The following is a 23,239-nucleotide window of genomic DNA, read 5'->3' on the forward strand; positions in this document are numbered from 1 at the left end:
TTGTCCCTTATCTCAAGAATCACTGATATATTCTCAAAATCTTTCATAAACTGCCTGCTTTTCAGGAATGAGGTGGTAATTCGATTTTGGAGCAGTTCTTGAGCCATAACCTTTCCTCACTGTCACTGGTACGGTGCTGCACTGATGCCTTCCTGAGAGCAAATGCAAGCACAAAGAGTTAAGTCAGCAGTTTTTTGATGAGCTTTCAATATTTCCTTTAACTAACGGGGAGTGAGGTCCTTTTATCTCAGGCATGTCAGGAATACTGAAACCTGGGCTGACTGACCTGACCACAGCCTCTATGACTTCAGCATCACTGTGTCCTTTACACAAGAGGCTGACTGGCCCACAGATCTTGACACCTCTCCTTACTGTCACTTCTTGAAGCCTGTTTGCTGCTGTAGGAAACACGTTTTATGGAGCTGTCAGCTGACTCGGCGATGTTCTGTTCACTCTTTGACACACCCTGCTAATTGCTTATATTAACATCTCTTGGCTGGTCTGAGAATGGGTTGGCGTTCCCCGGACAAGCTGGAGGAGGCTTCTCTGCTTGGGCTGCTGCTGTGTTACTGCTGCATTTCTGCTCATCAGACTCACCTAATGAGATGGCTGGAACTGTTTCTTTTTGGCGAGGTGTCTGATGTCAGCTGGCAGTGATGATGATGATGCCACTCGAAGCTGCTTTTTCAAGTTTGATTCAGTTAGTCTTGAGTGGAAGCGCCTCTTTGCAAGAGTCAGTTTTGAAAAGACCTGTTCAAAGTGGTACGTTGTCCCAAACAGAGATGCAAATTTCAGGGCATGTCTCGCCAGGATGGGAAAAGCCTCAGCATGAAAGTACAGTTTGTGAAAGTCCAGCAGAGAGAGGCTGTTATACTTAGCTTTGAGCTCGTAGTTGTTTTGCAGCCCAATTATTTCCACTTGGAAAGTGTCTGGCACAGATGGTTGCACATTAAACGGCGTAGCAAACATCTCCAGTTCCTTTTGGATATTCTTCACATCTTGAAACCTGTCATTAAATGCCTGAATGAGTTTTGCACAACGACTGTTGTTGTGATTTGGCGCTACACAAATAAAATTTAACTGAATTTAGAATTTGTTTGTTTTCTTTTATTGTGAAAGAACTATAGAGGAAGCGACCACCTTTTCGCACATGCGTAGAAAAACATCCTAGTTTCCGGAACCGATCAGGCAGCCAAAGGCAACAACATGGCTGCTGATAGCGATGTGAGTTTGTTTTGTAACATGTCAGTGTGGTTGTTAAGCGCGCTGTAACAATACGACAGCTGATTTTACGTTTACGTTTGTGTTTTGCAGCCCGAGTCGGAGGTTTTCGAGATCACCGACTTCACCACTGCGTCCGAGTGGGAGCGGTAAGCCAGCTGGTCATTACTCTGAAAACTAGGATTAGTCCACAGCTTTACGTGTTCCGCACAGCTCGCCCTCGGGAGATACGAACCTGCATTTATTTCTTCAGGCCTAAACATAACAACATGATTGTATATTACAGCGAACCTAACCTCAAATAGTCAAGCTAAAGAGTGAGGCTGTGTATCTGTGCATATACATTTACCACCACTCTGATATCGCACACCAGCATCACTAAAACTATAACACTGCACAGATATAGATGTGCTTCCGGTGTAGATGAATAGGAAGACTGATGCCATATGTGTGAGCCATTTTTAAATAATCTTCTGGATATTGATTACCAAACAAACTATAGCCAACTAAAATGTATTATTACAAAATGTGCGTTAAATAAAATGCATTTTCCAAGAACTGACCTGTAATTAGACACATTTGTCAATAAGGAACTCACCTGCTTGTTAGGGCTTGAGCCAGAAGTTTGAACTAGGAGTGGGTTTCCATAATCGATATTCCAATTAAAATCGATTTTAGCTTGAATAAAGTGATATTGATTCATTAAATCCTGAATCGATTTTAAATATAAATGTATTTTGCCAGAAACTCCAGAATCTCAGGTTAAACCTCACAAAACGATTTCAACAATCACCAAACAGCTGAAACAGTAAATGAGAGCAGCTGCACGGGTTCCACACAAAGACGTAAACACAGAGCGTGGACCGTTCACCCGACGGCACGTACACAGACGTATGAGCTGACCGCTCACAGAGTCTGAGCTGCAGGTTTTGTCACTCTGACCAAAATTGACTGAACCAGCAGCAAAAGAAGATCCAGACTAGGCTTCACGTTTGATACTCATCGTCATTAAATCTCTTATACTTTGGCTGGTTTGCTTCCACCACAATAAAATCACACTTCCTGTACAGCTCTCTCTCTCTGTGTGCTTCAAGAAAAGTTTCCCATCTCAAGTCTGTTTTCTGCATTATTCGCTGCTTATTATGCACCCGTCTACCGTTGTTTACAGTGCTGTTGGAGGCTGGGGTTTTTTGTTGTTTGTTTGTTTTTGTTTTTTAAACAAAACAGCAGTAAACCAGTAGGCTGTGGCTCCTTGTGTTTGTCAGGTGACAATAAACTAAATATAGCTAGATGGTACAGATTAGAGTCACTCTGTCAAAAGTCGGAATTTTCAACCTCAAAATCAGTAATAAAATAAATGGACTGGTTCTTATACAGCGCTTGCCTGCTCTCCTGGAGTACTCAAAGTGGTCTATACAACATGCCACACTCACTATTATCTATACGGTGAGCGCTTTCTAACTATCATACATATGCATTTATACTCTGATGGATGCATCGGAGAGCAAGTCGGGGTTAGTATCTTGCCCAAGGATATTTGGCATGCAAACTGGGGGAGCCGGGGATCGAACCACCAACCCTCTGATCAGCAGCTGACCTGCTCTACCTCCTGAGCTACAGCCAGCCCTTAAATAAATATATTAAATGACGAGAAACACGAGCGCACACTGGAAAAAAAACAAGGGACTCTGAGACACTGAGGCAGCTGATCTGGTTGGCCAATGTTAGCATCAGATTGATTCTTGTTTTAGTGGTTCCTTCCAAAATCACAATGCCACTAACCAAAGGTCACGAGGAGGAGGGAGGGGGGGGGGCTAAATGGTTGTTTGTACCAAAGCACTGTCTCGGCAAATTACTGCGTTGTCATGTCCTAATATGTTGATCCATTGGTTGGTGCAGCTCGTGTGTGCAGAGGCAGTTCAAATGGCTGCAGCCTCTTTAACGAATCACAGTTAACATTTGCATTCAGTCATATTCATTGCTTACTGTAGATGTAATATTTAAAGCACAGTGTGCTTGGAGGGAAATTCATTTCTGAAGATTAGTTTCAGTGGTTATTTAGCATGAACCAGACACTGTGCATGTATGCTGGGCTAATCTGTTCATCTGCCTGAAGTTTTGTGTCCAGAGTGGAGGAAGTGCTTAATGATTGGAAGCTGACAGGGAACACTGCACAGAAGGTTTCTCCAGAGAAGGTATTTTTTACTCATCAAATCTTTACATGCGTGTGAAGTATGCAGAAAGGAAGTATCTCACCTTCATCGTATGATGCTGCATTATCTGAACACAGGGGGAATACACCAGTGGAACCTGGGCGGAGAAGTCGCAGGAAATTAATTTTGCTGACTTCAAGTTCTACATAAGCCACTACTTTCTGAAACAAGAGTGTGAAGAGGATGATGGGAAGGACAACCTCGAGGAAGGTAGAGTCACTTTGTCTGCACTATTATCAACATCAGCTTTTCATTGACTGTTTGTTGTGAATGATGTCGACAGTGTTGGACAGTCCTGCTCAGTGCACATGCAGGCTGTGGTGGAAGGACCGTCACGTTTTCAGAATTTTGTTATCAGAACGATGACAAGCTGACATCCAGACTCCACACCCTTTATTATGTAGCTTTAGTTTTTATTATCCTGCAGGTTTGCAGAAATATTTATTATTATTAACATCATCCCAGGGCACAGCTGTGGGCCTCCATCCTCTGGTTTTCATGCTTTGACTCTGGCTTGTACCACAGCCTGCTCCCACACCACTGTTGAAACACTGATGAAGTAAACCTTGGAAAAAGCACGAGGTTTGGATGTATCCGCTTAAAAAAAGGAATAAACACCTTTTTTCTTTGTACAAATAAAAGCAGGCAAAGCAGAAATGTTACCTGGATACTTGCTTATTTGGTTGTGAATGGCAGTGGGCGTCCACTGAGGAGGGTAGCAAGGCTCCATCTTTGAAATTGAACGCTGCACTGAGGTCTAGCAGGACAAGCACAGAGATGAGTCCACTGTCAGAGGCCATAAGAAGATCATTTGTAACCTTCACTAAAGCTGTTTCTGTGCTGTGATGAGGCAAGGCAAGGCAAGGCAAGTTTATTTGTATAGCACAATTCAACAACAAGGTGATTCAAAGTGCTTTACAGAGACATTAGAAACAAGAACAAATAAAAAGCATGATTTAAAATTGAATAAAACAAGCAAATAAACTAACTAACTAATTAACAAACAAACAAACAACAGTATATAAAATCAAAACAGATAAAATCAGAACAGTAGATAAAATCAGTAGTTAAATGTAAGTTTTGAAATTTAAGCTTAAAGTGTGGATTTGGTGCTTTATTCAAATGCAGCTGAGAACAGGTGAGTCTTCAACCTGGATTTAAATAAACTGAGTGTTTCAGCTGATCTGAGGCTTTCTGGGAGTTTGTTCCAGATATAAGGAGCATAAAAGCTGAATGCAGCTTCTCCGTGTCTGGTTCTGACTCTGGGAACTGATAAAAGACCGGATCCAGATGACCTGAGGGATCTGGAAGGTTCATACTGGGTCAGGAGGTCACTGATGTATTTTGGTCCTAAACCATTCAGAGCTTTATAGGCCAGCATCAGAACTTTAAAGTCTATCCTCTGACGGACAGGCAGCCAGTGTAAAGACCTCAGAGCTGGACTGATGTGGTCCACTTTTTTGGTCTTAGTGAGGACTCGAGCAGCAGAGTTCTGAATGAGCTGTAGTTGTCTGACTGATTTTTTAGGTAGACCTGTAAAGATGGTGTTACAGTAATCAAGCCTACTAAAGATGAATGCATGGACTAGTTTTTCCAGGTCCTGTTGAGACATCAGATCTTTTATCCTTGATATATTCTTGAGGTGATAGTAAGCTGACTTTGTTATTGTCTTAATGTGTTTTTCTAAGTTTAGGTCTGCATCCATCACTACACCCAAATTTCTCGCCTGGTTTGTGGTTTTTAGATGTATAGATTGAAGTTCTCTGGTGACCTGTAATCGTTTTTCTTTGGCGCCAAAGACTATTACCTCAGTTTTGTTTTTGTTTAGCTGGAGAAAATTGTGGCACAACCAGTCATTGATTTCCTCAATGCATTTACCAAGAGCCTGTACAGGGCCTTGGTCTCCTGGTGACATTGTGATATATATTTGTGTGTCATCTGCATAGCTGTGATAGTTTATTTTGTTGTTGTTTATAATCTGTGCCAGTGGGAGCATGTAGATGTTAAACAGAAGGGGTCCCAAGATGGAACCTTGGGGAACTCCACATGTGATACTTGTCTGCTCAGATGTGAAGTTACCTATTGATACAAAGTATTTCCTGTTTTCTACGTATGTTTTGAACCAGTTTAGTACAGTTCCTGAAAGACCTGTCCAGTTCTCCAGTCGTTTGAGTAATATGTTGTGGTCAACTGTATCAAATGCTGCACTGAGATCCAGTAAAACTAGGACTGACATTTTTCCACTGTCTGTATTCAGACATATGTCATTAAACACTTTGGTCAGAGCGGTTTCAGTGCTGTGGTTCTGTCTAAAACCTGACTGGAAGGCATCGTAGCAATTATTCTGTTTTAAGAAGTAACTGAGCTGTTGGGAAACTGCTTTTTCAATGATCTTACTTAAAAACGGGAGATTTGAGATCGACCTGTAGTTGTTCATTTGTGTCTTGTCAAGATTGTCCTTTTTCAGTATAGGTTTGATTACAGCAGTTTTTAGTGATTCTGGAAACACACCTGATAATAAAGAAAAGTTGACGATCTGTAACAGGTCTGACTCTAAAGTCTTTGAGACCTTTTTGAAAAAACTTGTTGGCAGGACATCTAAACAGCAGGAGGAGGAGTTCAGTTGACCTAAGATGTCCTCCAGGTCTTTGCTGTTAATAGGTTGAAACTGTTTCATGGTGTTTAAACAGTTTTTTGGTGGACACAGTACATATCCTGGATCTGCTGTTGATGTACCAATTGCTTGTCTAATTTTTTGGATTTTTTCAGTGAAGAATTTGGCAAAGTCATTGCAGGCCATGGTTGAATGAAGTTCAGCTGCCACTGACACAGGAGGGTTTGTTAGCCTGTCAACTGTAGAAAATAAGACCCGAGCATTATGGCTGTTTTTAGTGATGATGTCAGAGAAGTAGGACCTCCTTGCATTCCTCAGTTGTAAATTATAATTGTGAAGTTTCTCTTTATAAATGTCATAATGAACCTGGAGGTTTGTTTTTCAGCTCTGAAACCTGACTGAAACTCTTCAAATAAGCCTCTGCAGATGATCTGTTAGCTGTTTGACAACTACTCTTTCAAGGATGTTTGATATGAAAGGAAGGTTGGAGATTGGCCTGTAAGTCAGCTGGGTCTGTCCTGTACATCACTAGAGACACCAGTGATGTACAGGACAGTAAATTACTGCCACCTTGTGGCCGCAACAGAAATGAGCATCTGTGAAAGTCAACCCAGTACAGTTATTTTGGTAGATGTCCCACTTTAATAATCATATGCACCTCAGATGGTGTTTAAAATGAACAATGTTTTTGACACAGTTCTTCTATTGGCAGATGCTATACCGTTGGCAATGCAGGATCTTCTCTGTATGAACAATGATTTCCCTCCACGAGCCCACTGCCTGGTCAGATGGTAAGTTTAGTCTTTACTTTTTATGCTAAAAAACTGCTTCACTCAAAGTGGAGTGGAGTCATTTATCTGCACGCCTCACAGCGAGAAGGTCCTGGATCAAATCTGTGTGGAGATGCATCCTGTAACTGTGCCTGCGCAGGTTTCCTCCACAGTGCAAAGATGTGCATGTTAGGTTTGTTACGGATTCAAATATTGGGGATGGATACAAGAGGAAAAACCAAAATAACAACACTGGTCCAGCCGGGTTGAGTCAAACGATGATTTTAATGATCACACGTGTGGGAGATGGACACCGTACGCAGACAGCATCAGATCTCAAAATGGTGGAGCATTGATCAAACTCTTATAGCCTCTAGTGGCCCCCACCTAATCATAAAGCCTAAACATTCACATTCTTTCCCTCACACGGCGCCTAAGCTACGACCTTGGCTCCCTGTTTATCTGCTCCTGCTGAGATGGGGCAGAAAACCTCTCCAGTATGTTCTGTTCTCTTCTAATCAGACAAATAAGGCGATGACTTTCTGCGAACACTATTTCTTATAACTCAGCAGTATAATGCATCATAAAACAATATCATTCATTCACAATAAATCAGCAGTCTAATGTAATGCAAATCAGTTTAACAAATGCAATAGTTATCAGCTTCGTCTAATTCAGGAGAATAATGCAAACTAAAACTACATAATAATTCACAATCTTTAATTAGGGGTCTAACATGGCATAAAATAATATTATAATCCCACAGGTTAAATGGATATGTGAGCTAGATACAGTGCATAGCATAAAGTGCAACATGAACATATAGTTTAAGTGTGTCTTTCATTTAAGAGAGCAAGTCCAGAAAGTGCAAGTGTTTCTGGCTTTGAGTTGCCAGAAAGACTTCGTAAATATAAGCAGAGAATCATAGATGCGTCTACAAAGAGGTAATTCAGACAATTTCTGAATATTTTATTTTTCTTCAGAGTGTAATAGTAAAATAATATCCCATTGATTAGTGATGGTCTTTATTGTTACCAAGGGATCTAACAGCATACAGAATGAAGCAAATGTTTCTTCCATCCTATGTGGATAAATGTCTGCTGTGATGCTGTATGTCTTGGTAGGTTTGGCATACGAGAGTTTGTGGTCATCAGCCCTGGAACGAACTGTGAGGCCGTCATCAGTGAGTCGAAATGCAACCTGCTTCTAAGCTCCATCTCCATCTCTCTGGCCAACAGTGGCTGGTAAGTTACGGTCATCGCACTGCGTGGAAGGTTTTGTGAGCACATTAGTGCCTCCTGACGGTGTGATGTGTGTTCATGTTTGAGTTTTAAGTGTGCAACTGAAGGAGTGATGGTTCACCCTTTGAAGGCGAACCATTTCTCTCTCACTATCGATAACGCCACAGTTTTCCCTTCTCCTCAGGTTAAGAGCTTTGGTGTCATCCTAGACAGTTCACTTTCCTATAAATCTCACATCAATAATTTCACCTATTCTGCCTGTTTCCATCTATGCAGCATTTTTTTTTTTTGCCTGTCCCATTTGGTTCTTTAGCCGTCAATTGTTGTCTGAAGACCAACAAGGAGACCCAGTGGATTTACTTTGCCAAATGGATCATTGTGGCATTGCCGTACTGGTCCATTTGATCGACCTTTGTTGTTGTTATTATTTATTTTATTTTATTTTCAGTTGTTACAGACGGGACAGACATGACTGAGGGATAGGAAAGGGAGAAAGAAAGAGGAAGGAAAAGAAAAACAGAAGGGGAGAGGGACAGTGAGAGAGGGCACTTAAAAAGAGAAAGAAGAGAAAAAAAATCTTCTGGATCACCTGTTGAGAGAAAAAGAAAAGAAAACAAGCAAAAAAAACAAAGCAACATACTAAACACAACACCATCGCATTAATCTAGCTAAGTGTAAACAGCAGTAAATACTAAATATTGAATGTTGTTGTGCAGCACGCAGGACAGACAGCGCACAATGTGCTTGGAAATAGCACCAATAAAGGTGTAGTTTATGTCTATGAACAGTGAACACCCGTGTGCACACCTGTGTGGATCAGCGCGCTTGTATTCAAAAGGTTTCCCCATGTAACGGTCTGCAAGAGGATGTAGAGAGCCATAGCCCATTCTCCAGGGCATGAAGCAGGCATGGAGGAGATCCAGGCTCCAGACATCCAGAGGCCCCAGAGTGTGAGAGCCCAAGGAGGACCACCGGAGGGGCATCCGTGCCACCCTCCTGGGAAGAGCTGAGGAGAGCCCCAGACGAGGGGTCACCCCAGTAGCCACGGAGCAGAAGCCAGAGGGGGCTGCAGTGGCGTGCCCACCGGCTCTGCCGGCAGCCAGCTGTGCCAGAGTGAACCGAGCCGCAGGCCCGGAGGCCCGAGGGCCCCCTTTGCCCAGGAAGAGGCCCCGATGGCCAGCAGAGAACGGGGGTGTGTGAAGACCCCAAACCTCCCTCCTCTCGCTCATGTGTAGTGTTGCTGCTTGTTGTTCTAAGGTGCATTTAAAACATGGGAGAGCATGGTGCTGCTGCCAGAGAGCAGCAGGTGTTAGCACGGCCCCTCCCGAGAACCCTCAATGTCTACATGGATTTAAAGTTGAGAGGTGGGGTATGCAGCGTTAACAGATTACGTCCTTCTCTCTCCACCCAGTCTTCGTCCATTCTTGTCCACAGTCTCGTTACCTCCTGTATTGACTACTGCAATTCTCTTTTGCATGGTCTCCCCCATAAATCCCTCCATAAGCTTCAACTGGTTCAGAACTCTGCTGCTCGCATTATCACCAGAACCCCCTCCTACCAGCACATCACCTGTTCTTCAGGAACTTCACTGGCTCCCAGTGGAGTTCCAGATAATATACAAACTTCTGCTCACCTTCAAGGCCATTCATAACCTCGCTCCTCCTTACCTTTCTGACCTGTTCAGCACTACCTGTTCTGCCCGCTCACTTCGATCTTCTTCTTCTATCCAGCTTTCTGTGCTTCCCTTCCGCCTCACCACCATGGGAAGCAGAGCTTATAGCTGCTCTGCTCCCAGGCTGTGGAGCTCTCTGCTCCCACATATAAGAAACACTGGTTCTCCCCCAGTTCAAATCTCAACTCAAAACCCATCTGTTCAAATCTGCATGTTCACTGTGAATCCACTGTTTGTTCATTTTATCTCTTACTTTTGTTTTTATTGCTCTTCATTGTGTCAGTGTTCTGTTATGTGTTTTTATCTATTGTACAGTGTCCTTTGGTGTCTTGAAGGGCGCTTTATAAATACAATTTATTATTATTATTGTTATTCTACTGGAAGAAGAATTTTACATTTAGATTGATAGTGAAATAATATAAAAATAAAAGCCAATCTGAAAAATGTTAAAAAGCCTTTAAATTAACATGGTCTCATCCACCCCATGCCCCCCCTTTAGACTCACCCCTGTTTGCTGCAGGTAAAATGCGACGGTTGCAGGCTGTGACATGTAAACATGGTATCAGACTAAATGAATAGTTCATCAACATATTTGAATGTAGCCTGACTTCTGTAGCTTTCCTGCTGTGATGGAGGACGAGCTCTTTCAGAATAAAGGTTTTAATGATGATCACGAGAGCAGCGCTGCTGAAAGAAGTTTTCTTTCACTTTACCTGAGCTCACCGTCTCAGTAACGCCTCTTTGCTCCTGTCAGTGTGTAAACTTCAGCTCCACGTCAAACTGCAGCGTCATCATCACTGCTGCTGTGTTATCAGTGTTTTTGTTTAACACTGGGGATGTGTGGGCTTAATGTTGTCAGACCTTTTATTCACATGCTGCTCCTAAATAAGTTTGGTTTGCATGGCTGTTTATACTCACAAATGTGGCTGAATAATGTATATGTGTTAGTCCCCGTAGGCCGTAGCGAAATAACTCTGCATTTAACCCATTCACCCAATGCAGCGCCTGGGGAGTGTGTAGGGACCTTGCTCAGGGGTACCTCAGCTTAGCTTTTCACTTGATTCAAACCCCCAACCTTCTGATCCCGGGGCAGCCACTCTACCTACTGACCTATCCCTCACACACGTTTACATCGTTGAACAAGTCTGTGCTACAGAGCACGCTGCATCGCAGCATCGCAGCAAAGAATTGGTTTGGAGGATTTTTTTTAGAAGTGATGAATTGCTGCAGCCCCAGATTACGCCAATGAACACAACATATTAAAACCAGTGTGTGTAGAACTCAGCGGTCCGTGCAGTGACAGTGCTGACATACATGCCAGTACAATGCAGTTCTGCAGCTTGTTGCTCTGTGTTTCAGTCGGACTGTTTAGTTTAGCTGGATTGTTGCTGGTTGAGAGAAACTGAAGCTGGATGTCGGGCGTGTACCAGAGATCCTGCTAGTAATGCCTTCTGCTGTTTATCTTGTGTTCAGTCAGGTGCCGATGTTTGTGCAGATCCAGCAGAAGTGGAGGCGGATGTATGCCGGAGAGTGCAAAGGACCAGGCGTGCGCACCGACTTTGAGATCGTTCACCTGCGTTGAGCGCCCGTGCAGTACAACCACCTGTCCGGCCTGCTCGACATCTTCAAATCTAAGATAGTAAGTGCTCTGGAACAAACATCTTTATATGGATCATATTTCAAGGTTGTTTGTTTGTTTTTAATAAAGAAAAATTAAAATTGTGCAGCCACAGAGCGTCATGTACCCATGTTCTACAAGTATCACCTCAGCATCCTGTTCCAGACGATTTTAGGACGATGTGAATCCTGTTAAATGCAACTAATAATCATAAAAGCATCCACGAAGTGCATGTAAATGTATTTTCTAAAACATTTATTCATCTGGTTTTTCCTGCTCATGTACAGTCTCTCCTCCTCCTCCTCCTCCTGCTGTGCTCTGACAGTCACACAAAAACTGTATTCAACTTGAAAATAACACAAACATCTTATCTTATAATAGGAATATATTCTTGTAATAGTTCATCAAAGAGCAGGTTGATAACAGTACAGCACACTGCTTAGTTATGTGAACATTGGGAAAACAGAAGAGGAAGAAGAAGACGTCTAATTCTGTGTAAATTCGGTTTCTGGATTTTTGTGAAATTAATTTGTGAATAAAATAAAGACTGTTAGGAAGTGGATGTTGGTTTAATGATCAGTTTGTTTGAACTTTGTTTATTCCTATTCCTGGAAACACAATGGATTCCCAGACATCACGTTGTTTAACCCTTTCATGCACAGTGGTCTGCAGCTATTCAAAGGCTGTTTTCTTGTATTTGTGTTGATGTTGATGGTAAACTTGCACAGAAACACTACACACTGATGTCTCCATACCCTTCATAAGTCAAAACCGATGTTGTCCACCTAAGTGGACATTTAAAAAATGAAGTTCAAAAATCTTATATTCATTCCTAAAGAAGAATAAAAATCCTGATTGATGTTGTCATCATCCACACATGAGGGTTAAATGTGTTCAGTATGTTCCCAGAAACAGCCGACAATGACGAGGTGTAATCCACGCCTGTACAGAGAGATTAATGCTGCAGCTTGTTACCATAAACATGAGCTGATGTCTTCCTGTTGTCATCAGGGTTGTTCCCTGTTCCCTCTGCCTCCAGTCAACATCGCCATTCGCTTCACCTACGTGCTCCAAGACTGGCAGCAGTATTCATGGCCACAGCAGCCTCCAGGTAGGCAGTACATGTCATGTCATTAATACACAAATAGAAAAATGTAATATTATTATTAAGAAATTATTAAATTTTTTTTAAATACATGTCAGCAAGTGGCTGACATCCAGAAACCCTGCCAGTGGCTTTTAGGAGTCGTGTGTGATGCAGGTCATGTTGTTGTTTCCTGTGGAACGATTGTACCTGCTGGTTCCAGGTCGTTCTTCTGATAAGTCTTTTCACTCGTCTGTCTGAAATCGTGTGGGGAGCGCTTGGTCGTGGCTGGTTTATCGTAAATAAATAAAAACCCTGCAGGGGCAACGCCAGGTTTATGGCCCCAACAGTGCTCACTGGAACCTTCAGTAACTTAGAAGTTCTTCTGTAGCCGATGCCATCAGTCTTAAGTGTGCAAAGGTCTTGAGAGAGCTTGTTGGTTTTACCCATCATGAGACGCTTCTTGTGTGAAACCTGGCTAATGAGGCCATAGTTGGGACTGAACCGGCTGATATTAATTTGCACTAAGTGGCAGGATTGCTCTGTAATTACTCATAAATGTGTCTTTTTGCACCTTTCTTTCTGTCCAATACATTTCCCCCGTGTCATTCTTCATTGTTAGACGTCATGTATGGACATCTATGGTGGCGCTGGGTGATATGAGGAAAATGTAATATCACAATATTTTTTTGCTATATCACAAAACACGAAATAAATCACGATATGTTTAAGTTATTTTCAACCATATAGGATCTAAATTTGCACTTATTCAAACCGACCATTCAGGATGGTTTTCTATTGTCAACATAAAAATGATCTGAATGAACTGAAATGTTTTCTTTTAACCATCAGCTGCACACAGAGGATTTTCACAGATTACAGTATAATCACAGTAAGTCTCTTTCTGTGGTCAACACTAGACTTTAACATCAAAAGATCACAGCAACAAAAAACGACGTCAAGAAAAAAATCATGAGTCAAAATAAAACGACTGAAATGAAAAAGCTGCTCTGTTGTTCTTATAAAAATGGCAAAATAAAAAAAATGGATGACATCAAATTACAGAAACAAGTCGAGACAGTGACTATAAAACAGTTTATTTAATGTTTGCTTGGTGTGCAGGGAGACGTTGACATGCAGGGTTTAAAACATCATTTCTTTTGCAGCGAGATTCATTCTCTCACCGTCTGAAACTCCTGATGTCGCCATATTTTTACCTGTTCAGTTCAGTTCAGTTTTATTTATACAGCACCAAATCACAACAACAGTCGCCTCAAGGTGCTTTATATTGCACAGTAGATCGTACAATAATAGATACAGAGAAAAACCCAACAATCATATGACCCCCTATGAGCAAGCACTTTGGGGACAGTGGGAAGGAAAAACTCCCTTTAAACAGGAAGAAACCTCCAGCAGAACCAGGCTCAGGGAGGGGCGGAGCCATCTGCTGTGATTGGTTGGGGTGAGAGAAGGAAGACAGGATAAAGACATGCTGTGGAAGAGAGACAGAGGTTAATAACAGATATGATTCAATGCAGAGAGGTCTGTTAACACATAGTGAGTGAAGAAGAAACACTCAATGCATCATGGGAATCCCCCGGCAGCCTGCGTCTATTGCAGCATAACTAAGGGAGGATTCAGGGTCACCTGGTCCAGCCCTAACTATATGCTTTAGCAAATAGGAAAGTTTGAAGCCTAATCTTGAAAGTAGAGATAGTGTCTGTCTCCTGAATCCAAACTGGAAGCTGGTTCCACAGAAGAGGGGCCTGAAAACTGAAGGCTCTGCCTCCCATTCTACTTTTAAATACTCTAGGAACAACAAGTAGGCCTGCAGAGCGAGAGCGAAGTGCTCTAATAGGGTGATATGGTACTACAAGGTCATTAAGATAAGATGGGGCCTGATTATTTAGGCAGGCATCGAACTCCAGGCCTCGAGGGCCGGTGTCCTGCAGGCTTTAGATGTGTCCTTGATCCAACACAGATGATTTAAATGGCTAAATCACCTCCTCAACATGTCTTGAAGTTCTCCAGAGGCCTGGTAATGAACTAATCCTTTGATTCAGGTGTGTAGACCCAGGGTGAGATCTAAAACCTGCAGGACACCAGCCCTCGAGGCCTGGAGTTGGCAAAGCCTTATTTAAGACCTTGTATGTGAGGAGCAGGATTTTGAATTTTCACCATCGTACGTAGAAAGACTCACAATACATCGAGTTTATTTGTTATATTGTTTGATTTAAAGTTTGTATAGTTTAAAGTTGTTTCTCTGCATGTGTGGATTGGATGGGTTGTTACCAACATCTAGTGAGAATTTCATGTGAACATCACCTTTAGAAATATATGTAGACAAATGGTGATGCGTTCAATATGTTTTACGTGTGTGTGTGTGTGTGTGTGTGTCACAAACAGAGGTTGGTTGTGTTACTGAACTCCCTGACTGTGAGGAAGCCCTGGGTGGGCTCTGGTGACAGACTGCCTGCTTTGCTGTTTGGATGATTATTCAGTTTTTTGTGTTTTTTCTGGCAGATTTTGATGCGCTCCTTGGTGGCGAGGTGGGGGGGGGTGGAGTTTGGGAAGTTTCCATTCGGTGCCTGTGAGGAGCCAATAAGGTAAAAACTGATGATACTTTCTAAAAATTACAGTCACATGTTTTCTGCACACTGAGCAGTCGGTGTGACGGCTTTGTTGCTTATCACGTGGTCTCGGAGCCTCTTCATCATCATCCTTATCTGTGGGTCTGAGGAAGACTTACTTTGTTTGCTGTTACTGTGTTTCTGTTTTTCACTTTTGTAGTGAACTTCATCTCGCAACAACCTGGCCTCATCTTATTGAAGGCATAGTTGTGGATAATGACGTGTACAGGTAAGGCTGTGTGTGCAGTGTTCTGGTGTACTGTACTAAGAGCAGCTGCAATATACCAGCTAGTTCGTTTTGTTACCTCGCAACACTCAGCCTCACTGCAACTGTGTCACCAGCTGAGCCACGAGGAAACCGATGGGCTCAAATTGTGGTCATAAATATTTTGTACTTGTGAGTTCAAACTCACACACTGCCAGGGGACCTGAGCGCAGAGTTTTACACACAGTTTGTTGCTTTGTGTCTGTAAGACGACCTTAACAAAAAAAAAATTGTAACTCGTGTAAATATTTTTTACAAACACACAAATTCTCATCTGTAGATGCACAAACATGAAATCTTCAGATATTCTGGCTTACAAGGTTACAAAGCTCACAACTACACATTTGATTTACAAGTACAAATGACCACAATCTGAGCCCATAGAAACCAGCACTAATCAGCCAGTGACCACAGCTGATGCTAGCGTGGGCTAAAGTGCACCACACTGAGTGATGAGGTACCCGGGCTAGAAAGACAACTCCAGTTTGAGGCGCATGTCCTCCTGACATTTGGTGTTTGTGTTAACGATCCAATGGAAAAGCTTTGATGGGAGTGAGCTGTTCACTTGCACTATAGCACACAAAACGCTGCGCTGAGCACTGAGTGTTGCATCCGTGTACACACTGCATTGCTTCATATTTCACTCGTAAAGTAGGAAATGGGTGGAGCAGTTTATTAAAAGGGTAAACGTACATGGGTTTGATTGTAAGGCCCAAACAGAGCTGGCACAGGTCTAACAAGCATGAAGGGACAAACTGAGTGTGACATAAGGAAATGCTTACATGTGTAATTATCTTGATTACTGGTGAAGGACTACGTCACATGTAATCAAACATGACTCATTACTTATAAAAACCCTTTAACTAAAAGTGTATCAGAAACTCTCCTCTACTGTTTACTCTGTTTATCACCCAACAGTGACCTCGACCCTCTTCAAGCTCCTCACTGGTCAGTTCGAGTCAGGACGGCTGAAAATCCTCAGTGTTTACTGGGTAAGTTAAGCTGATCAGTGGGACACTCGGGGACAGAGACCATGATGCTTTGGGGCAGACCACAGAGGTTTTACTAGTCAGTACAGATTTCAAACACACCGCTACATACAACATTAAGGTCAGTGCATTAAGTGCACTGACCTTAATGTTGTATTTTTCTGGTTGCTAATACACTTGGATCCATTACAAACATACACATTGTTGTGTGATGTGTGAAGACTTTTTATGGCTTTGTTTTTTGTCCAAACAGCACAGAGGAAACTATTTCTAAGCTAAAATTCATGCATCAAATGATACGCAGCAGATAAGACGGATGTAATCAAGCTACCGATAGAAAGAACATAGTAAAGGACAAATAAAGTGTCTTTTTTTCCTCATTGTTCTATGTGTGGGCCTCCTACTTCCTCCCACAGTCCAAAGTCATGCAGTTAGTGGGGACAGGTTCATTGGGGCCCTAAATTTCCCACGGTGTGAATGTCTGTCTCTGTGTTTGCCCTGCGACAGACTGGCGACCTGTCCAGGGTGTGCCCCGCCTCTCATGATAGCCCCAAGCACTTTACATGTGATGTAAAGTGGACTTTTCTTTTGTTGCCACGTCCATGATTTAGAAAATGTTACACAGATGTTGTCCTGCTTCGCTGTGCTGAAGCGTGTGCTTCATGAAAAGTTTGAATAAGAAAATATCAGGTCAGTAACTGTTTGTGTTCCCTGTAGGTGAGGCTGTGACAGAGCTCTTTAAACTCTGCTGTAGGACTGAGTGTACAGAGGAGATTCCTGGAAGAGGATACGCTGAAGATGAGGGCAAAGGTCAGGTTCCTGGCTTTACTTGTTGAGTGACCATACTGCATTCTGGAAACGTGCGTAGCTTACTGGGAGATCTGGGCATCTGTGCTGACCCGGGCCTCAGCAATTGAACAGAAACTCTTGGATGTGTTTGTCGTCTGTAGAAAACAGTGATATCAGCTCTGCTTTGTCCAAGCTGACCGAGCCAGCAGCAACTGTGCCCATTTCCAAACTGTCTGTCTCCAACATGGTGCACAGTGCCCGGAAGCACATTCGCCGCCATCGACGCATCGATGAGTCGCCCCTTAACACCGAGATACTCAATTCTGTCCTTCTGGTAAGAGTTAATCATGTAACCTGTTTAAAAGGCATTAACTAGTCGGAGTTGACTAATACTTGACTGAGTTTTAATGGTTTCAGCTCATTTTATGAGGAAACTGATTCTGACAGAAGAGGTGTGGATCCCGTGTTAGGAGACGGTGAGCGTGATATTCAGAGCAGCAGAGACCTCGGAGCGTGTGGTAGTTTGAGTCGTACTGATGTGGCTCCTCTGCTTCTTGTCACAAACAGTTTTTCCTTCCTGGTCACTGTTGAGCCCGTCACACTCAGCAGCTCGAGCTCGAGCTAAGACAGCCTTGAATCTTAAAACTACAGCCGTAATTGCATTTATGTCTTAGAGTGCTGGCCACAGATATTGATCCCATCTGACAGCAGCTCAGTAAAGCACAAGAGCGTCATCTTAAACAGGATATCAGGCAGCGTTCTTATTTTTATTGTCTACTTCTGGTCACATCCTGCTTTTGCCACTGAGCGATCAGCATCCTGTGTTTTATCATGAAGTGATGACTACGTGAGCTGCACTTGTTTAATTCTTCTAACATCTAGAAAACAACAGAGTTTCTAAATGACAGACTTATTTATTTGTGTTTGTGTCTCTGTTTCCAGATGCTGCTGTGGAGAAGTCTGACTGTAAGAATAACACTCAGCTGTCCAACTCCAGTGGGACATCGGAGCAAGAGAAAACCTCTGATTTTGTATGTTTGCCTCTTCACCACTCGCACACTCAAGGTTACACTCAGGTCAGGTCCAATATAAGTTTCAGAGTGAAGACAGGCTCAGTGCTGTCAGTACTTTGTCAGGATTTTTATTGATTTCATGGTCTTTTCCCTCGTTGTAGAACCTTTTCCACCAGCTGAAGTCGGCCCCCAGTGACAGTCTGACCTACCGTCTGGCTCTGTGTGTGTGTCTGTTCAACTATTACTACGGTGGGCTGCGGGCTGTTCTCTAAGTAAATATATTTCTAAAGGTGCTTTGATGTGAAATTATCACCAGATGTCGGTAACAACACTTCCAATCCAGACGTGCAAAGGAATCAAACCACAGATGAAGTTGTGTAATAATACAAAGTGACACAGGGACATTTATTTATTACTTTATACAAATGTTGGTGATGACAGTTCATGGCAGCGTCTGTATGGAGAAACCAGTCCCATCATTGCTCATGACTTTGACCCACTCACCACACAAACAGTCTATAAATCCCGAATGCTCCGTGGATCCTTCCCACAGATTCAGCTCAGGTGATTGGCTGGGCCGTTCCAGCAGCTTTACTTGATTTCTCTGAAACCAACCGTTTCCATTGGCTGTGTTTGTGATCATGGTCTTGCTGAAACATCCATCCTTGTTTCATCTTCATCATCCTGGTAGATGGCAGCAGATTCTAATCAACAATGTCTCCATTCATCCTTCCTGGAGTTATGTTTAATGTCTCAGTGCTGTACGCTGAATAAACAGCCCCCCCCCCCATGATGCTCCCGCCTCCAGACTTCAGTGTTGCTGTGGTGTTTTTGGGGTGAAGCCACCCAAACATGGTGTGTTTACAGCCTTCAAAGAGTTCAGTTTTGGTCTTTTGTGACCAAACTATATTAAAGATAAAGCATATTGTTGTACCTATGCATTACACTGGAGCAGAGCTTACATACACTCAACAAAAATATAAACGCAACACCTTTGTTACTGCTCCCATTCCCCATGGGATGGACGTAGAGACCTAAAATTCATTCCAGATACACAATATAACCATCCCTCCCAAACAGTGGTCACAAATCAGTCCAAATGTGTGGTAGTGGGCACATCTGCTATATTGAGATAATCCATCCCACCTCACAGGTGTGCCACATCAGGATGCTGATCTGACATCATGAGTAGTGCACAGGTGTACCTCAGACTGCCCACAACAAAAGGCCACCCTGGAATGTGCAGTTTTGTCTCACAGCAAAATGCCACAGATGCCACAAGCAATGAGGGAGCGTGCAATTGGCATGCTGACAGCAGGAATGTCAACCAGATCTGTCGCCCGTGCATTGAATGTTCATTTCTCAACCATAAGCCGTCTCCACAGGCGTTTCAGAGAATATGGCAGCACATCCAACCGGCCTCACAACCGCAGACCTCGTGTAACCACACCAGCCCAGGACCTCCACATCCAGCAGGTTCACCTCCAAGATCGTCTGAGACCAGCCACCCAGACAGCTGCTGGAACAATTGGTTTGCACAACCAAACAATTTCTGCACAAACTGTCAGAAACCGTCTCAGGGACGCTCAACTGCATGCCCGTCGTCCTCATCGGGGTCTTGACCTGACTCCAGCTCGTCGCCGTAACAGACTTGTGTGGGCAAATGCTCACATTCGATGGCGTCTGGCACGTTGGAGAGGTGTGCGCTTCACGGATGAATCACAGCGCTTTGTGTTCTGCGTCCTGATTGGCTGCAGACTATTGTTGATCTCCTCCGTGCCGTCTCTCCTGTACAGTACAGAATCGCTTATTCATTGATTCATTAATGATTCATTGATGTTGAATTATCTCTCAGCTGCTCTGTTCTCATGTGCTGGACCTGAAAACACGGTTTGATCTTTGGTTTCTGTAATACTGGACTTATTTGTCTACGAAGGTTTGAACTTTGAGAGCTTAAACAGGAGAGAAACGTGTGAAAATGTTCATGTCGGTCTGAGTGTATAAAGTGTGTAGTGACGGGTTTTACCTTAACACATCTATAATAATTGTAAAAAATAAAGTTGGCTACTTCAGATTTCACCAATCGCAGGTTATTTTTAGAACGTAACTCCCGCGATAAACGAGGGAGCGCTGTATACAAATACTGAGAAGTATAAAATTTGAATCCTGTCTCTCTCTGAGGCGCGGGGGGAAAAAATATCGACAAGTCGATCAACATCATCTACAGATACATTCGACATCTCGAGAAATGTAAATCGCCACTTGATTCGTCCATTTGGTTGAAAAACCCGACCTTGAACAAGGAGCGAATATCACACCGGAAACTAAGCGCTATGCGCCGGAAGTAGCATATGCTAAGGCGCACAGGTCTAAGTTATAGGTCTAAGTTCCCCATAATGCACTGGGTGTTTCTTCTTCACTCAACATGTGTTAGTAGACCTCTCTGCATTCAGCCCGTCTGCCCCTCATCTATCGATGGATGTTAGAGGCTTTGGTTCCCACTGTCGCTCACAGACGCTCACCTAATGTTTCCTGTGTAACTGCAGGGTCTTTGCCTTATAACATAGAAGCAGCTTGAGGTAACTGTTGTTGTGATGCTGTGTGTGTGTAATAAAGCTCCCTTACTGACAGTGGGTCACCACAGCTTGTAGCTCCATGTATTTGATGCGGCACGTTTGCCCTCGCTGACACAACCCTAAAGGGATTTGTGTGTATGAATAAAGTTTATTGTTCATACAGTTCATTGCTGTATGTCTGTGAAAGGCTGAATGAGGGTTGTAGCTCCCTCAGCAGCTGTGGAGCGATGGAGATGTGGTTGGTTAGACACGCTGCTTTAGTTTACACTACAAACCACACTCACCTGTTTACACTCCTTTTGTGTTACAACCACCTTGTTACACTCAAACACCAGATGATGCATCTGAGCCAACTAAGGATTCACTGAGACTGAAGAAGCTTGAGATCATAAGAATTTGAGGCTCAGCTGATACAGTATCATAGGAGAATCCAACCATTGTATGTCAAGAGACTATAGGCAGTGAAAGCTCCATCTGGAGGAGGAACGACGTGGTTCAGAGCGTTGCCTCCTGCAGCTGGTGACATGTTCAGATTTCAGCTCTGTCGATTAGAAAGTCTGTTTTTGTTTTTCATCTGTGTGTTGCTCTTTCATCCTTTTCTTCTTCCTGTTTCTTGCATCAAGCTGGCTGACTTCACCACTGATGAGGTAACCATGAGCAGTAAGCCTCGTGTCGCTCACAGTTACATTTAACATAGTGCGATAAACACACTCAGTCATTATAAGGTACATCCTCTAAAGGTTCACATAACAGACAAACAGGATAATAAAAATGATCTGGTTCTTTGCAGCGTCCTCAGATGAACAACACACGACATTATTACACGTCTCAGTATTTGTTACACTGAACACAAATATAAACACAACACTTTTGTTTCCATGAGCTGAACCGGATCCTGACTGGTTTTGCGACATGTGTGTCATTGTGCTACACATGTACGGCATATTTCAGAGTGGCCTTTTATTGTGGGCAGTCTCAGACACACCTGTGCAATATTCATGCTGTCTAATCAGCACCTTGACATGCCACACCTGTGAGGTGGGATGGATTATCTCAGCTAACGAGAAGTTCTCACTAACACACATTTAGACAGATTTGTGAGCAGTGTTTGCGAGCAATGTTCCCTGTAATGTTTCACGTGTCTGAACACACAAACTCCCTGAGCGTCCCTTGGACCACTGTGAGCAACAGCAGACGTGTGCACTGTGGTCACACCAGCATCCAAGAATACTTTTACACAACAAGACTTCTTCAAAAAAGTAACTGAGTTTTGCAAACAGAGTTTTTTGCAGCTGTTTACCTAAAAATGCAGCCGAGGTGTTTTTTAAATAAACATTTCAAACTATTTGCAGAACAATCAGCTGTTCTGCATCAAATCTGATGCCACACAAATTATTTGTGCCGCTGCAAAAAATAATTTCTGTCCACTATGAGATGAAGGAGAACAGCAGCCTGATACCTGCAGGCCTGACAGCAGCAGATGTGTCACTGCTGCAACACCTGTAAACCATTGTTCTGACACACACAACAAAACTATTGACTACACTACACACTAACTACACTCTAACTACACACTAACTACACACTAACTACACTCTAACTACACACTAACTACACTCTAACTACACAAGATTTGTGCTAAACTTGGCAATTGCATCTCAAACACGCCGTCACTCCTAAAACTTCCCCCTTCCTAAACAACTAAATGTCATGTTGCCATATCATTTTTTGATTGGTCGACATGGTGCATTTTTCCACCAATAGGAAAGGCTGAGGGAGGGGGTTTGTTTTTGCTCGCAGGCTTTCGAGCGTTTTCCTTATAAAACGGCGTTTTTACCGTTTCTTCCTGCAGTAAATATAAACAACGACAGTATTCAGGAAGAAAAACAAACATTGCAGATATTTTATCATAACTCTGGTTTTACGCGGCCGATCAACACAATTCAAAAACTGGTATAAAGTCCACACTTTGTCCGTCAATTGTTCCGTCTGTCCTGCTCACATCTCCAATGGTTGTACACGTTGTCATTAACGTGGCTTCACTCCACATCAGCCGCTTTGCTAAAACACCGGTGTCGCACATAAGGACGCTGTCATAGCCTGTCAGCCACGTTGATCAGCTGCTTATATACGAATGTGAATCGCGTGATTGGCTGGACTACGGGATAAGGTGGCCTCGTTCTGATCCCATACGGGAGCAGCCAGTCACTGACTAACACTGCAAAACAGAATCGTTAAAGTTTTCATTTTAATTTCAATTCAGGTGATTTTTCTTTTTTTTTTTTTTTTTGTGCGCAACGCAGATTTTCTGTGCAGAGACCGTGCCAGCAGTGCGCAATTGTGCCAGCAGTGCGCAATTGTGCCAGCAGTGCGCAATTGTGCCAGCAGTGCGCAATTGTGCACGCGCGCAGCTTAGAGGGAACATTGCTTGCGAGTGTCGGGTCTTTTGTGTTTGTAGAAAATGTTTCATATCTTTGAGTTGAGCTCATGGAAAACAGGAGCAAAAACAAAAGTGTTGCGTTTATATTTTTGTTCAGTGTAAAT

The 23,239-nt window shown here is 43.0% G+C and overlaps 1 pseudogene across 1 annotated transcript in view; it reads left to right on the top strand.

The window, feature by feature from the left end:
• Positions 1-532: 532 nt before the first annotated feature.
• The window catches only part of LOC113012710 (rab3 GTPase-activating protein catalytic subunit-like), a 29,002-nt pseudogene continuing 6,295 nt past the window's right edge, over positions 533-23,239 (top strand). The window contains exons 1-16 of the transcript XR_013903911.1: positions 533-1,224; positions 1,315-1,370; positions 3,338-3,416; positions 3,512-3,644; positions 6,761-6,839; positions 7,943-8,062; positions 11,205-11,370; positions 12,361-12,460; positions 14,957-15,039; positions 15,224-15,292; positions 16,247-16,320; positions 17,035-17,127; positions 17,268-17,440; positions 18,049-18,171; positions 18,281-18,382; positions 21,310-21,342. The product of XR_013903911.1 is annotated as a rab3 GTPase-activating protein catalytic subunit-like (transcript). The remainder of the gene's footprint in view (positions 1,225-1,314; positions 1,371-3,337; positions 3,417-3,511; positions 3,645-6,760; positions 6,840-7,942; positions 8,063-11,204; positions 11,371-12,360; positions 12,461-14,956; positions 15,040-15,223; positions 15,293-16,246; positions 16,321-17,034; positions 17,128-17,267; positions 17,441-18,048; positions 18,172-18,280; positions 18,383-21,309; positions 21,343-23,239) is intronic.

The sequence above is a fragment of the Astatotilapia calliptera genome, chromosome 19 (assembly GCF_964374335.1).
Source record: "Astatotilapia calliptera chromosome 19, fAstCal68.1, whole genome shotgun sequence".
Classification (NCBI taxonomy): Eukaryota; Metazoa; Chordata; class Actinopteri; order Cichliformes; family Cichlidae; genus Astatotilapia; species Astatotilapia calliptera.